Source organism: Hyla sarda, chromosome 2 (assembly GCF_029499605.1).
Source record: "Hyla sarda isolate aHylSar1 chromosome 2, aHylSar1.hap1, whole genome shotgun sequence".
In the NCBI taxonomy this organism is placed as follows: domain Eukaryota; kingdom Metazoa; phylum Chordata; class Amphibia; order Anura; family Hylidae; genus Hyla; species Hyla sarda.
Window position 1 is genome coordinate 84,093,339 of NC_079190.1, and position 14,291 is coordinate 84,107,629.

The window sequence follows — 14,291 nt, forward strand, 5'->3', positions numbered from 1 at the left end:
GTGAGTGCCGTGAAAGATTGGCCTACGCCTAGAACTGTATATGACATCTGGAGTTTCTTGGGGTTTGCCGGCTATTATAGGCGGTTCATCTCCCATTTCGCTCAAATTGCCGGGCCCCTGACCACACTGTTTCTGGGGATTGCCAAAGAGAACTATAATGGAAGACTCCCGATACAGTGGGATAAAGACCAAGAAGTGGCTTTCCAGGCCCTGAAGCATCTCCTTACTGAACCTCCCATCCTAGCGTACCCTGACTACAGCCAGCCGTTCCGGTTGTACACTGATGCCAGCTTCAAAGGTTTGGGGGGCCATCCTGTCACAGCTACAGGATGGTATGGAGACAACACACACATTAGCCACTCGGAGCCACTTTAATCCCAGATCTCTGTACGGGAGATCAAGGGGGTCCCAGTGGTCGGACCCCCCGCAATCATACACTTATCCCCTATTCTGCAGATAGGGGATAAGTGTATATGGCTGCAGTACTCCTTTAACCCTTTCTTCACCTATAATGTACATGTACGTCATGGGAGTACAGGAGTACAGCAGCAGAGATCTGCCGGAAATTATGGACATCGGAGATCACTTTAATGTCTGTAATTTAACTGTTTAAAAACTGGGATCAATAGCAATCTCGGCATTTAAACATTAAATGCCATCATCCCTAGTGTCTATGGGCCCCATTGCTCCACCCCGCAATATAATCGTAAGTGTGCCCATAAGTTGCTGGGGAAGCCTGAGGCCTTACCTGTTCCTCGTTGTCTTCTGAGGCTCGGCAGTTGTTAAATGGGCACTGTCAAGGACAACAAATTTGCATATGCTGTACATCTTGGCAAAACATTAACCTTTTTAATATACTTCATAAGAAAATGTTATTTTCTTTTTATAGAAATCATGGCTTATAAGAACACCCCATACCATCTAGAACACAATCCTGTCTGGCTGCAGCATCATCTTTGTCCAATCTGAAGATCAGACATAGACAAAAGCCAGTAAATGAGGGTGGGACGAGCACTCATCTGTGCTCATTTCTGTCCTATCAGACTGCAGCAGAGCAAAGGGGGTAACAGAGCAGCCCTCAGTGATTAAATAAAGAGACCCAGCACTAAGGGAGGATGATGAGTCATGCAGAATGAGGACACGCCCCATCCAAAGTACAAAATGACAAACCACGTAAGCAACAAAAATAAGTTATTTGTGTGAAATATAGGCACTAGACATATAAAAATTATATGTACATGATCAGGGTTAGGTACTAAGTAACACATAACTTTTTTTTTAGGGGAGGGGGATATGACTGGTACGCGTTAAAGCCTTCATTACATTGATCTATGTTTATGTAAACCAACAACTGATGACTTATAATAGACCCCCTAGATGGGCCAAAAATTTAAAAAAATTTAAATAATAAAAAATGAATTATCCTCCAATTTACCAAATAAAACACTGTAATAATAAAAAAAAAACAAAAAAACACATTTGTATAATCACATGTGTAATTGTCTGAACTATAAAATAAATATATCCCTGATCCTGCATGGTTAACGGTGTAAACGCAAAAAAAATCCCAGACGCTGAACATGCTGATTTTTGGTCTCATCACATCCGAGAAAAAATGTAATAAAAAGTGATAATAAGCTTGCAGGTCAACGCCTGGAGAAGACAAAACAAGCTCTTTTTTTTTACCTCTGTTATAAACAATGGCGTACACAATAGCAAGTGTCTATGCATTTGTATTAAAGAGTACCTATCATATCCTGATCATGTGCATTACCTGATCTTGATTATGCGTCTAGCACCTATATTTCTCTCACATATACCTTCTTTTTAGTGCTAACTTGGTTTTTCATCCTATGCTCTGGAAAGGGCTGCTACTACTTCTGCCACCTAAAAGGGGTTGCTACTACAAATACTTCTACTACATCCAGGGGGCAGCCACAACTACTTCCACCTAAAGAGGGCTGCTACTTCTACTATCTAAACGAGGCTGCTACTATTACTAACTAAAGGGGACTGCTGCTACTACTACGTAAAGTAGGCTGCTGCTGCTACTACATAATCAAATGGGTAAAATGACTAATGTCATTACAAAGTAGAATTGGTGGCACAAAAAATAAGCCATCATATGGATTTTTAGGTGCAAAATTTAAAGAATTATGATTTTTAAAGGTAAGGAGGAAAAGATGCAAGTGCAAAAACTGAAAAACCCCGGGTCCTTAAGGGGTTAAAAAATAGGCGTCTGTCTATTACATTACTTAATTCCTTTAGAACATGGGGGTGAATGCCAACCTGACCTGGTGATTTGTCTATTTAGATTTTTTTGTAGGCGGCACTGTACTTCTTCCTGGGTTAGACAGGTGACCTGTACTGGTGAGTTTACCTTATCACACTGTATTTCACCTGGCATTTCATTTTCCTCGGTGTATACAGTGGAGAAGAATTTGTTTAATGTATTTGCTTTTTCCTGATCCCCGTTTATAATTTCTTCCTCATCATTTTTAAAGGGCCAACACTTTCATTTTTGACCTTTTTGCTATTTATATAGTTAAAAAAAAAACATTTTGGGGTTAGTTTTACTCTCTTTGGCAATGAAACTTTCTGTTTCTATTTTTGTGGCTTTTATCTGTTTTTTTACATATTTTTAATTTTTCTCTATAGCTTTTTAATGCTTCTTCACTGCCGTCCTGTTTTAGTAGTTTAAATGCTTTTTTTTTGTCATTTTTATTCATCCATATTGGTTTTCTTTTATTTCTGACCCTTTTATTCCCATAAGGTATATACATCTTACAGTGAGAATTTAACCTCTTCAGGACGCAGGGCGTATGGATACGCCCTGCATTCCGAGTCCTTGAGGACGCAGGGCGTATCCATACGCCTGTGGGAATTCCGGTCCCCACCGCTAGCCGGTTTGGGACCAGAGCCGGATGCCTGCTGAAATCATTCAGCAGGCATCGCGGCATGTCGCCCAGGGGGGTCATTATGCCCCCCCATGTCGGCGATGGCCGCAGATCGCTGGACAATTCAGTCCAGCGATCTGCGGCGATTCCGGGTCAATCGCGTCTCCACTGACCCGGTGACCCGGAATTACTGGCTGATCGGGGCCGTCTCTGACGGCCCCGAACAGCCATAGCCAGCAGGGGTGAGGAGGCACTGGTGCCACCTCACGATCGCCCTGATTCGTCGGCCGACCAATCAGGGCACCTGCTGCGGGTGTCACTCCCGCAACCCGCTCTGCCCCTCTTCCGGAGGACGTGAGCGGGATGTGGACCCCGGCAGCTGGGGACCCCGATCCCCGGCATCCCTGTTGGGATCGGGGCCCCAGGAGCGACGGCGGCGAGGGACTGACCTGTGTCCCGGAGCAGCGGTAGGAGGTGAGTGATAGCCTCCTGCTGTTGCTTAGCAACAGCTCCCAGCGTGCAAAAGGGCATGCTGGGAGCTGTAGTTATGCAACAGGAGGAGGAAGACCACCACAACTCCCAGCATTCCCTTATGGGCATGCTGGGACTTATAGTTTTGCAACAGCTGGAGGCACATTTTTTCTATGGAAAGTGTACCTTCAGCTGTTGTATAACTACAACTCCCAGCTTGCACAAACAGCTAAAGTGCATGCTGGGAGTTGTAGGGGTGCATCTGCTGGTTGCATAACTACAAATCCCAGCATGCCCGTTGGCTGTCGGTGACTGCTGAGAGTTGTAGTTTTGCAACAGCTGAAGGTACACTGTTTTTTTTTTTACCTAACTCAGTGTTTCACGACCGGTGTGCCTCCAGCTGTTGCAAACTACAACTCCCAGCATGCACCGTATATGCTGGGAGTTGTAGTTTTGCAACAGCTGGAGGCACACTGGTTGTGAAACACTGAGTTAGGTCACAAACTCAGTGATACATAACCAGTGTGCCTACAGCTGTTGCAAAACTAAAACTCTCAGCATGTACAGTCTGTCAGCGCATGCTGGGAGTTGTAGTTTTGCAACAGCTGGATGTTCCCCCCCCTCCCCAATGTGAACATACAGGGTACACTCACATGGGCGGAGGTTTACAGTAAGTATCCGGCTGCAAGTTTGAGCTGCGGCAAATTTTCTGCCGCAGCTCAAACTGCCAGCAAGAAACTACTGTGAACCCCCGCCCGTGCGACTGTACCCTAAAAAAAACTACACTACACTAACACAAAATAAAATGAAAAGTAAAAAACACTACATATACACATACCCCTACACAGCCCCCCTCCCCTCCCCAATAAAAATGAAAAACGTCTGGTACGCCACTGTTTCCAAAACGGAGCCTCCAGCTGTTGCAAAACAACTACTCCCAGTATTACCAGACAGCCACTGACTGTCCAGGCATGCTGGGAGTTTTACAAAAGCTGGAGGCACCCTGTTTGGGAATCACTGGCATAGAATACCCCTATGTCCACCCCTATGCAAGTCCCAAATTTAGGCCTCAAATGGGCATGGCGCTCTCACTTTGGAGCCCTGTCGTATTTCAAGGCAATAGTTTAGGGTCACATATGGGGTATCGCCGTACTTGGGAGAAATTGTGTTACAAATTTTGGGGGGTATTTTCTGCTTTTACCCTTTTTAAAAATGTAAAATTTTTGGGAAAACAAGCATTTTAGGCAAAAAATACATTTTTTTTTTACATATGCAAAAGTCGTGAAACACCTGTGGGGTATAAAGGTTCACTTAACCCCTTGTTATGTTCACCGAGGGGTCTAGTTTCCAAAATAGTATGCCATGTGTTTTTTTTTTGCTGTCCTGGCACCATAGGGGCTTCCTAAATGCGACATGCCCCCCGAGCAAAATTTGGTCTCAAAAAGCCAAATATGACTCCATCTTTTCTGAGCATTGTAGTTTGCCCGTACTGCACTTCAGGTCAACTTATGGGGTACCTCCATACTCAGAAGAGATGGGGTTACAAATTTTTGGGGGTATTTTCTGCTATTAACCCTTGCAAAAATGTGAAATTTGGGGGGGAAACACACATTTTTGTGAAATTTTTTTATTTATTTTTTTACACATGCAAAAGTCGTGAAACACCTGTGGGGTATTAAGGCTCACTTTATTCCTTGTTACGTTCCTCAAGGGGTCTAGTTTCCAAAATGGTATGCCATGTGTTTTTTTTTTGCTGTTCTGGCACCATAGGCGCTTCCTAAATGCAACATGCCCCCCAAAAACCATTTCGGAAAAACATACTCTCCAAAATCCCCTTGTCGCGCCTTCGCTTCTGAGCCCTCTACTTGCCCACCGAACACTTTAAATAGACATATGAGGTTTGTACTTACTCAAGAGAAATTGGGCTACAAATATAAGTATAAATTTTCTCCTTGTAAAAATTCAAAAATTGGGTCTACAAGAACATGCGAGTGTAAAAAATGAAGATTGTGAATTTTCTCCTTCACTTTGCTGCTATTCCTGTGAAACACCTAAAGGGTTAAAATGCTGACTGAATGTCATTTTGAATACTTTGGGGGGTGTAGTTTTTATAATGGGGTCATTTATGATTTAGATGAAGATCCTTCAAATCCACTTCAAACCTGAACTGGTCCCTGAAAAATAGTGAGTTTGGAAATTTTGTGAAAAATTGGAAAATTGCTGCTGAACTTTGAAGCCCTCTGGTGTCTTCCAAAAGTAAAAACTCATAAATTTTATGATGCAAATATAAAGTAGACATATTGTATATGTGAATTAAAAAAAATTATTTGGAATATCCATTTTCCTTACAAGCAGAGAGCTTCAAAGTTAGAAAAATGCCAAATTTTTGAATTTTTCATCAAATTTGGGGATTTTTCACCAAGAAAGGATGCAAGTTACCACAAAATTTTACCACTATGTTAAAGTAGAATATGTCACGAAAAAACTATCTCGGAATCAGAATGATAACTAAAAGCATTCCAGAGTTATTAATGTTTAAAGTGACAGTGGTCAGAATTACAAAAAACGGCCGAGTCCTTAAGGTGAAAAAGGGCTTAAGGGGTTAAAATGTTTTGAAAAGTCTCCCATTTAGTGTCAGTATTCTTGTTTTTGAGGACATTATCCCAATTTATATTGTTAAGGGCTTCTCTGAGTTGATCAAACTTTGCCTTCCTAAAGTTCAATGGGGGAGATTTATCAAAACCTGTGCAGAGCAAAAGCTGTCCAGTTGCCCATAGCAACTAATCAGATCGCTTCTTTCATTTTTCACAGGCCTTCCTAAAAATGAAAGAAGCAAGCTTATTGGTTGCTATGGGCAACTGGGCAAGTTTTCCTCTGCACAGGTTTTGATAAATCTCCTCCAATGTGATCATAATATAATACATTATAACTTGTTCTTCAATAAGGGAATCTTATTGAAGAACAAGTTATAATGTATTATATTATGATCACTATTTCCTAGGTGTTCTTCTACTTGCACATTAGTTACTCTGTCAGGTCTGTTGGTTAATATTAAATCTAGTAGGGCGCCCCCTCTGGTCAGGCCCTGCACCATTTGGGACAGATAATTGTCTTTAGCTATAGTCATAGCCTTTATGAGATTCACAGGTCTCAGTCTCCCAATTTATATCAGGATAGTTAAAGTCCCCAATTATGATCACCTCATTCTGATTTGCTGCCTTGTTTATTTACATCAGTAAACCCCTATGAGAATTTTTTTTTTATCTCCATATATTTCTACCCATAATGCATCTGCATTCTCGTTTTCCTCCCATATACTGTATCCTCCCGCAGTGCGGCCTTCAGACTCGATTTCACATAAAGACAAACTCCTCCCCCTTTCCGTTTGGTCCAATCCCAGTCACAGCTATCATCAGCTATTGTACAGACTTCTGGCATTAGACAACAATTCAACGGTGTATGTTTTGTCTTCCTATGAAGCCTATCCCTATTAACTATTCTAACCCCTCCCTCCACTCCACCCCCAGGTACATTAATAAGTCCCCCCTCTCTATCTACACTATCTTCCCCCTCTACGTTGTAGCTTCCCTCCTCCCCAGCCCCTAGTTTAAACACTCCTCCACCCTTCTAGCCATCTTCTCCCCAAGCACAGCTGCCCCCTCCCCATTGAGGTGCAGCCCATCCCTACGGTAGAGCCGATATACGACAGCGAAGTCGGCCCAGTTCTCCATGGACCCAAACCCCTCCTTCCTACACCAGCTTCTGAGCCACTTGTTTACCTCCCTGATCTCCTGCTGACTCTCTGGTGTGGCTCGTGGTACAGGTAATATTTCTGAAATTATTACCTTGAAGGTCCTTGCCTTAAAGGGGTTATCCACCATAAGGTGATTTTAGTACGTACCTGGCTGACAGTAATGGACATGCTTAGGAAGGATCTGCGCTTGTCTTGGGGCTAAATGGCTATGTCATGAGATTACCATAACACTGTGGCTAGCTTTTTCTGAACTTGTATTTCCTGTTTGACTTATGTTTTTTTGACTACAAATCCCACAATTCCATTTTCCTCCCTCTCAAACATCAGCCACCCTACCCATTGAAACAAAAGACCTGTGATTTTCAATCAGGGTGCCTACAGCTGTTGCTTTAGTTGCAGATTGATCCCTCTACCCATTGAAGCAGATGGCTCCATGTCATCAGCTGACTAGTGAGTCAGGTCTCGGCCACATTGCACGCTGGGAAAAATCTGAGACAACAGTAATTTTGTATGCTGGTAAAAATAAATAGTGGGGTGAAAATCACAGAAGAATTCTGAGAAAACCGTCACACACAGGTACAGACACTATATTATGAACTACACTAACTTTACAGCCCCTGTAGCATAGTCAAATAAAAAAAAATCCTAGAATACCCCTTTAAGCTTGCGGCCTAAGTCCCAGAAATCATTTTTAAGGACACTCCACCTACCTCTTACTTTGTCTTTGGTGCCAATATGTACCATGACCACTGGGTCCTCTCCAGCCCCACCCAGCAACCTGTCAACCCGATCCGCGATGTACCGACCTCGAGCGATAGGAAGACAACACACTGTTCGGCGATCCCAGTCTTTGTGACAGATCGCCCTGTCTGTCCCCCTAATAATTGAGTCCCCCACTACCAGTACCTGTCTGGCCTGCCCTGCACTCCTCCCTCCCTTCTTACTGGAGCAGACACCCCCCTGGTGGTCAGAGGCAGAGAACTGCTGCAGTACTGCTAGCTCTGAAATGGCATTACTGCTGTGGGGTGCAGCGGGGTTTTGGGGGGGGGGGGGGGGTCAATTGAAATAAGTAAAAGAGTATGGCACAGTGGGGAGGAATTAATGTGATGTCATGCATACATAATTATTTATGCAAATTAGAATGGCAGGTATTTTTGGGCAAGACAAGAGGCAACCCTACACACCACTGGGAACTGGGAAACAGAATAAGTGGGATAAAGTACGTCTAGATAGATTTTATACCAATAACTATTTAAGAACAAAAAAAAAAATATATATATAAATCTATCTATGTATTTATCTAAAGACCTTCTGTCCTGGCTTGGACCTAGGGTTGCCACCTTTCCCTCAGAAAAATACCGGTCATGGGTGTGGCTATGTGGGGGTGGAGCTACAAAAGGGGAGGGGCCAGATTGCACAGGGGCTGAGGGATCAGGGGTTTAAGAAATGGCATGGGGGATGGGAGGGGGGTTTAAGAAATGGCATAGGGGATTGGAGGGATACAATATATATGTGGGGGGAATTTTCCTATATCGCACAAAAAAAATTACATTTAGAGAATACCTACCAAAACCCTATTTATGCCAGCAGCGGCGGAAGTGGTGGTGCGCGACAGCAACGCTGGCTCTCTCTGATGACGAGTGACGTCCCCCTGCGCAACGTCAGATAAACAGGCTAATCAGACAGTATCACACATGACAGGATTAGATGCACAGGCTCAGCAGACAGTATCACACATAACAGGATTAGATACACAGGCTCAGCAGACAGTATCACACATGACAGATTTAGATGCACAGGCTCAGCAGACAGTATCACACATGACAGGATTAGATGCACAGGCTCAGCTCACAGTATCACACATGACAGGATTAGATACACAGGCTCAGCAGACAGTATCGCACATGACAGGATTAGATACACAGGCTCATCAGGCAGTATCGCACATGACAGGATTAGATACACAGGCTCATATACCACATGACAGAATTAGATACACAGGCTCAGCAGACAGTATCGCACATGACAGGATTAGATACAGAGCGCAGCAGATAGTTTCATACATTAAAACATTAAATCAGTGTTTCCCAACCAGGGTGCCTCCAGCTATTGCAAAACTACAACTCCCAGCATGCCCGGACAGCCAAAGGCTGTCTGGGCATGCTGGGAGTAATAGTTTTGCAACAGCTGGAGGCACCCTGGTTGGGAAACACTGCATTAAATACACAATTTTGCAGAGAGGTCTCACCAGTCTCTTGTCTTCACTTTCTCCTTTCCCCGGGCGGCTCCAGGTTAAGGAATGTCCGGGATTGAGGAGGAATAGGGTGGGCAATTATTTATCCCATGGGGCCACATGAGAAACTAAAAATATTGTGGAGGGCCGGGTAGTTTTTCCCCAGATCAGGCAGCATAGTTGTCCCCCAGATTAGGAGCATAGTTGTCCCCCAGATTAGGAGCATAGTTGTCCCCCAGATTAGGAGCATAGTTGTCCCCCAGATTAGGCAGCATAGTTGTCCCCCAGATTAGGAGCATAGTTGTCCCCCAGGTTAGGAGCATAGTTGTCCCCCAGATTAGGCAGCATAGTTGTCCCCCAGATTAGGAGCATAGTTGTCCCCCATATTAGGAAGCATAGTTGTCCCCCAGATTAGGAGCATAGTTGTCCCCCAGATTAGGAGCATAGTTGTCCCCCATATTAGGAAGCATAGTTGTCCCCCAGATTAGGAGCATAGTTGTCCCCCAGATTAGGAGCATAGTTGTCCCCCAGATTAGGAGCATAGTTGTACCCCAGTTGTCCCCCAGATTAGGAGCATAGTTGTACCCCAGTTGTCCCCCAGATTAGGAGCATAGTTGTACCCCAGTTGTCCCCCAGATTAGGCAGTATAGTTGTCCCCCAGATTAGGCAGCATACTTGTCCCCCAGATTAGGCAGCATACTTGTCCCCCAGATTAGGCAGCATACTTGTCCCCCAGATTAGGCAGCATAGTTGTCCCCCAGATTAGGCAGCATAGTTGTCCCCCAGATTAGGCAGCATAGTTGTCCCCCAGATTAGGCAGCATAGTTGTCCCCCAGATTAGGCAGCATAGTTGTACCCCAGTTGTCCCCCAGATTAGGCAGCATAGTTGTCCCCCAGATTAGGCAGTTTACCCCCCCCCCCCCCCCCTACACACACACACACACACACACACACACACACACATATATACACAGACACATAGAGACACATACACAGACACATGTATACAGACACATATATATACACAGACACATATATACACACAGACACATATATACACACAGACACATGTATACACAGACACATGTATACACACAGACACATATATATACACAGACACATGTATACACACAGACACATGTATACACACAGACACATATATATACACAGACACATATATACACACAGACACATATATACACACAGACACATGTATACACACACACATGTATACACACACACATATACACACAGACACTCACCCGCCCTGCGCAGCAGATGGAGACAGAATACACGGCCTCTCCCCTCCCTGCTCTGCCTATGGAGGGTTGAAAGACTGCACGGGGCAGAGGGAAGGAGGGGGAGGGGGAGAGAGGAGACAGGAGGTCACGCCCCCTCCCCAGCACTGTACAGTCTCTTCCTGTCATCGCACGGAGCTCTCCCTGTCACAGGCTGCTGGTGTCAGACCTGGGCATTGTACGGCCGGTGCATTGCCGTGGAATGAGATTTGCCATAGAATGAGACCGGTCATGAAAGCAGTGCTCTTCTGGGGATGCTGCTCCGTCCGCCCCTGTCAGTGAATGAAAAATACCGGCCATTGCATGGCCGGTATTTTTCATCCAAACTTACCGGCACAGCCCGGAATGTAGATGAAAATACCGGCTGTGCCGGTAAAATACCGGCAGGGTGGCAACCCTACTTGGACCCATTATTTTACATGGGGAAATGATTTGCACTGCAGCCTATACCAGTGATTCTCAAACATGTATCAATATGTGCTGTAGTGTAAGTAAAATTGCTGTTTTTGTAAAAAACTAAAACAAAAAAAAACATTGGTATAGAATCATTTCAATGCTTAGCCATGCGCGAACTCTCCTGGCTGCATGAAGTTTGACCCTCTATTCCTCCCGTCCAGCCTTCTCCTCTCCTCCGCTGTTTCCGTCAACAAGCAGGCCTCTAGACAGCGAGCTCTTCCTGGAGATCTGATTGGCTCATCCGTTCTGGAGCTTCTCCTGTGTCTTCTGTGATTGGTTAACCGCTTTGTCCGTCCAATCAAGCTTGTGGGCGGTGATAGGCTGTGGCGCGGGTGGCTTCATACAAAGATGGGCTCGTAGCAGGTAACTATGGTGCAGGTGTGCTGGGTCAGGGAATGGAGCCGATGTTGTGCGCGGTGCAGCCATGGACGGAGGGGCATCCGCTGTATTACCCCGTCCAATGTATGTGACTGTCATGTGCAGAGGTGTTGGTGCTGTGTGTCAGCTGCCAGTGTGTAGTGCCGCTGCAGGATCGCTCATTGCCTGATCTCTATAGACCTGCAGTGCTTTGTTACATCCCTGCTTCTCTGGTGGATTATTGATACATTGTGGCGGCAGGATGGTGATCTGTAGGCAGTGTAGAGGTAGTGGTGCAGATGGCCATAGCGACCAATTGAATTGCTGCTTTTATTTTTCAGAGGCCTTTTTAAAACTGAAGTTTAAATTTTTTTTCGTGTGGACAATTTTAACCCCTTGAGGATGCAGCGATTTTTTTCCCCTAAACTATTAATAACCATACCTCTTTCAATTTTCCACCTACAAACCCACACAGATGCTTGTTTTTATTTGGGACTAATAGTATTTTGTAATGATGTTGCTAATAGTACCACAAAATCTACAGTGAAACAAACATAAAAAAAAAAAGGGGGAACAAAACAAAAAACAACATATATAAAATTGCAATTGTGCTTCTTTTTTAGTTTTTATGAGGTGTTTAAGGGAAAACATGGAGAGAGTCGGATCAAAGCAGCGACGTGACCATGTGACGGGCCACTCAGTTGCTGAACGGGCCATAGCTTGCTCTAGTCTCAGAGAGTGGGGGACCAGTGTGTGCCAAGGAAGGTTAAGTATTCGGGCCCTGTATAGATTGTGGAGGGGGTCCCAGTGGTCAGAACCCTTGATCAGACACATTCTCTATCCTGTGGATAGTAGGGAATAGGTTTCAGTTCCCCAGATTCTCTCCATTTAAAGGGTTAATGCTGGACAATGGCATGATCACCATTGTCTGGCATTAGTGGTGAATCCGGATCTCACTTTAGCGCTCAGTCCCCAGCGCTGCCATGACACCCATTTGCTTCACGCGTCCTCTAGGTGTTAGTATGCCAGAATAGAGGTCTACAAACTGTGGCCCTTCAGCTGTTGCAAAACTACAACTCCTAGCATGCCTCACCTCCCAAACACTCCCTTACCCCCCAAACACTCCTTGATTGATGTACTGGCCTCTGTATGTCGGTCTGGGAGGTTACTGAAGTGAGGAGATGCCAGGCTGTGCCACTTGAGCAGTTTGGCACCACCTCCTTTACACTTTACTGAAGGGAAGAAAAAAAAAGAAGCTCTTATTAACCCCTTTAGGACGGTGCCTGTTTATGCCTTAATGACCGGGTCCAATTTTCTTAAATCTGGCATGTGGTAATACCTCTGACATGCTTTTACTTAAAGGAAAACTGTCACAAAGTTCACCCACACTAAACCCAATATATTGGGTTATAGTGTAGGTGAACAGGAGCCCATACGTGGGTCACTTAATTTTTTATGTTTTCTTGTCGCCGAGTTGTCGTACGCTAAAGTTCCGCTGTTTGTCATTTCACTGGCGCTCGAAAGTCGGGTACCCTGACAGCAGCCTTGCTTTGTGTCCCGGAGGTAGGCGGCCTTAGCATTTTTTGTGAAAAAACATTTTCGTATTTTTTTATTTTTTTTTTCACAATTTTTTTTTTTGGTTTTATATAGCATTCACTGTACGGTAAAAATGTGTTTTTATTCTGTGGGTCGCTACGATTATGGCGATACCCAATTTACATAACTTATGTTCTTTTTACTTCTCACAACAATCTTTATTTATTTTTATTTTTTTCTTTCCCTTTTTTGTGTTGTCATGTTCTGTGTCCATAACCTTTTAGAATTTTTCATCCAATGCCATTGTCTGAGGCCTCCTGCTGCCAATGGCAACCAATGAGACTCCGAGATACGAGCCCTCTCCTCCTGTCAATTCCATAGATACTGTGATCAGGCCTGATCATAGCATCTGTGGGGTTAATACTGCAGAGAATGGAATGATCCTGGTTTCTGCGGCGGGACCCCAGCTGTGATGGAGAGCTCTATCCTCCACAGGCCTCCGACTGTTCCTGTCACTGGCGGTTTTTGTGAGTTCAGTGCAGAGGGCATTGCACAGTTAGCATACAGAAACAGCCAGTGACAGGGATGGTCGGAGGCCTATGGAGGATAGAGCTCTCACGGCATGATGGGAGTTGTAGTTTTGCAACAGCTGAAGAGTTGGGAAACACTGAAAGATAGATAAGTGTTTCCCAACCAGGGTGCCTCCAGCTCTAGCAAAACTAAAACTCTCAGCATGCGGGTGTTGTAGTTTTGCAACAGCTGGTGTCACCCTGGTTAGGAAACATTGATTTATGGCCTATATCTATCTGTCGGTGTTTCCCAAGCAGGGTGCCTCCAGCTTTTGCAAAACTACAACTCTCAGCATGCCCTAACCACAGCTTAGATCATACTGGAAGCTGTCATTCACATGGTAAAAACTTTACCCTTATGTGGCAAATGGCATATTTTGATTATAATATTGGAATTAATCTTCCATTGGGGGGGGTGTTGGGTTTTACACAATTTTCTAGCGCACCGGGTGACACCAACCCTAGCAACGCCACTGGGATATCACCAGGATGTATGCATACGTCTAGTTGCATTAACTTGTAGGCAACTGGGACGTATGCATACTGGGGTGGGAAGGGGTTAAAAGCTTGGCAACATCAGCCAACATCAGTTTGATACTCAAACAGCTATCCAGTGGTGTCTGCAGCAACAAGTACAGCTAACATTCCCTTTAATGGTCTATTCACACGTACAGTATTCTGTGCAGATTTGATGCAGGATTTCCTGCTGCAGATTTCAAT

At 44.6% G+C, this 14,291-nt stretch overlaps 1 protein-coding gene across 4 annotated transcripts in view; it reads left to right on the forward strand.

Moving 5' to 3' along the window:
* PAN2 (poly(A) specific ribonuclease subunit PAN2) overlaps positions 1–14,291 on the forward strand; it is a 104,385-nt gene that overhangs the window by 15,793 nt on the left and 74,301 nt on the right. For 2 of the 4 annotated variants that reach the window (XM_056562352.1, XM_056562353.1), the window contains exon 1: positions 11,550–11,571. The exons of 1 other annotated variant lie outside the window; for it this stretch is intronic. The gene's annotated coding sequence lies outside the window, so the exon portion shown is untranslated. Of the gene's footprint in view, positions 1–11,291; positions 11,473–11,549; positions 11,572–14,291 lie in introns of those variants that run through there. One more of the 4 variants, XM_056562354.1, reaches the window with a different exon arrangement.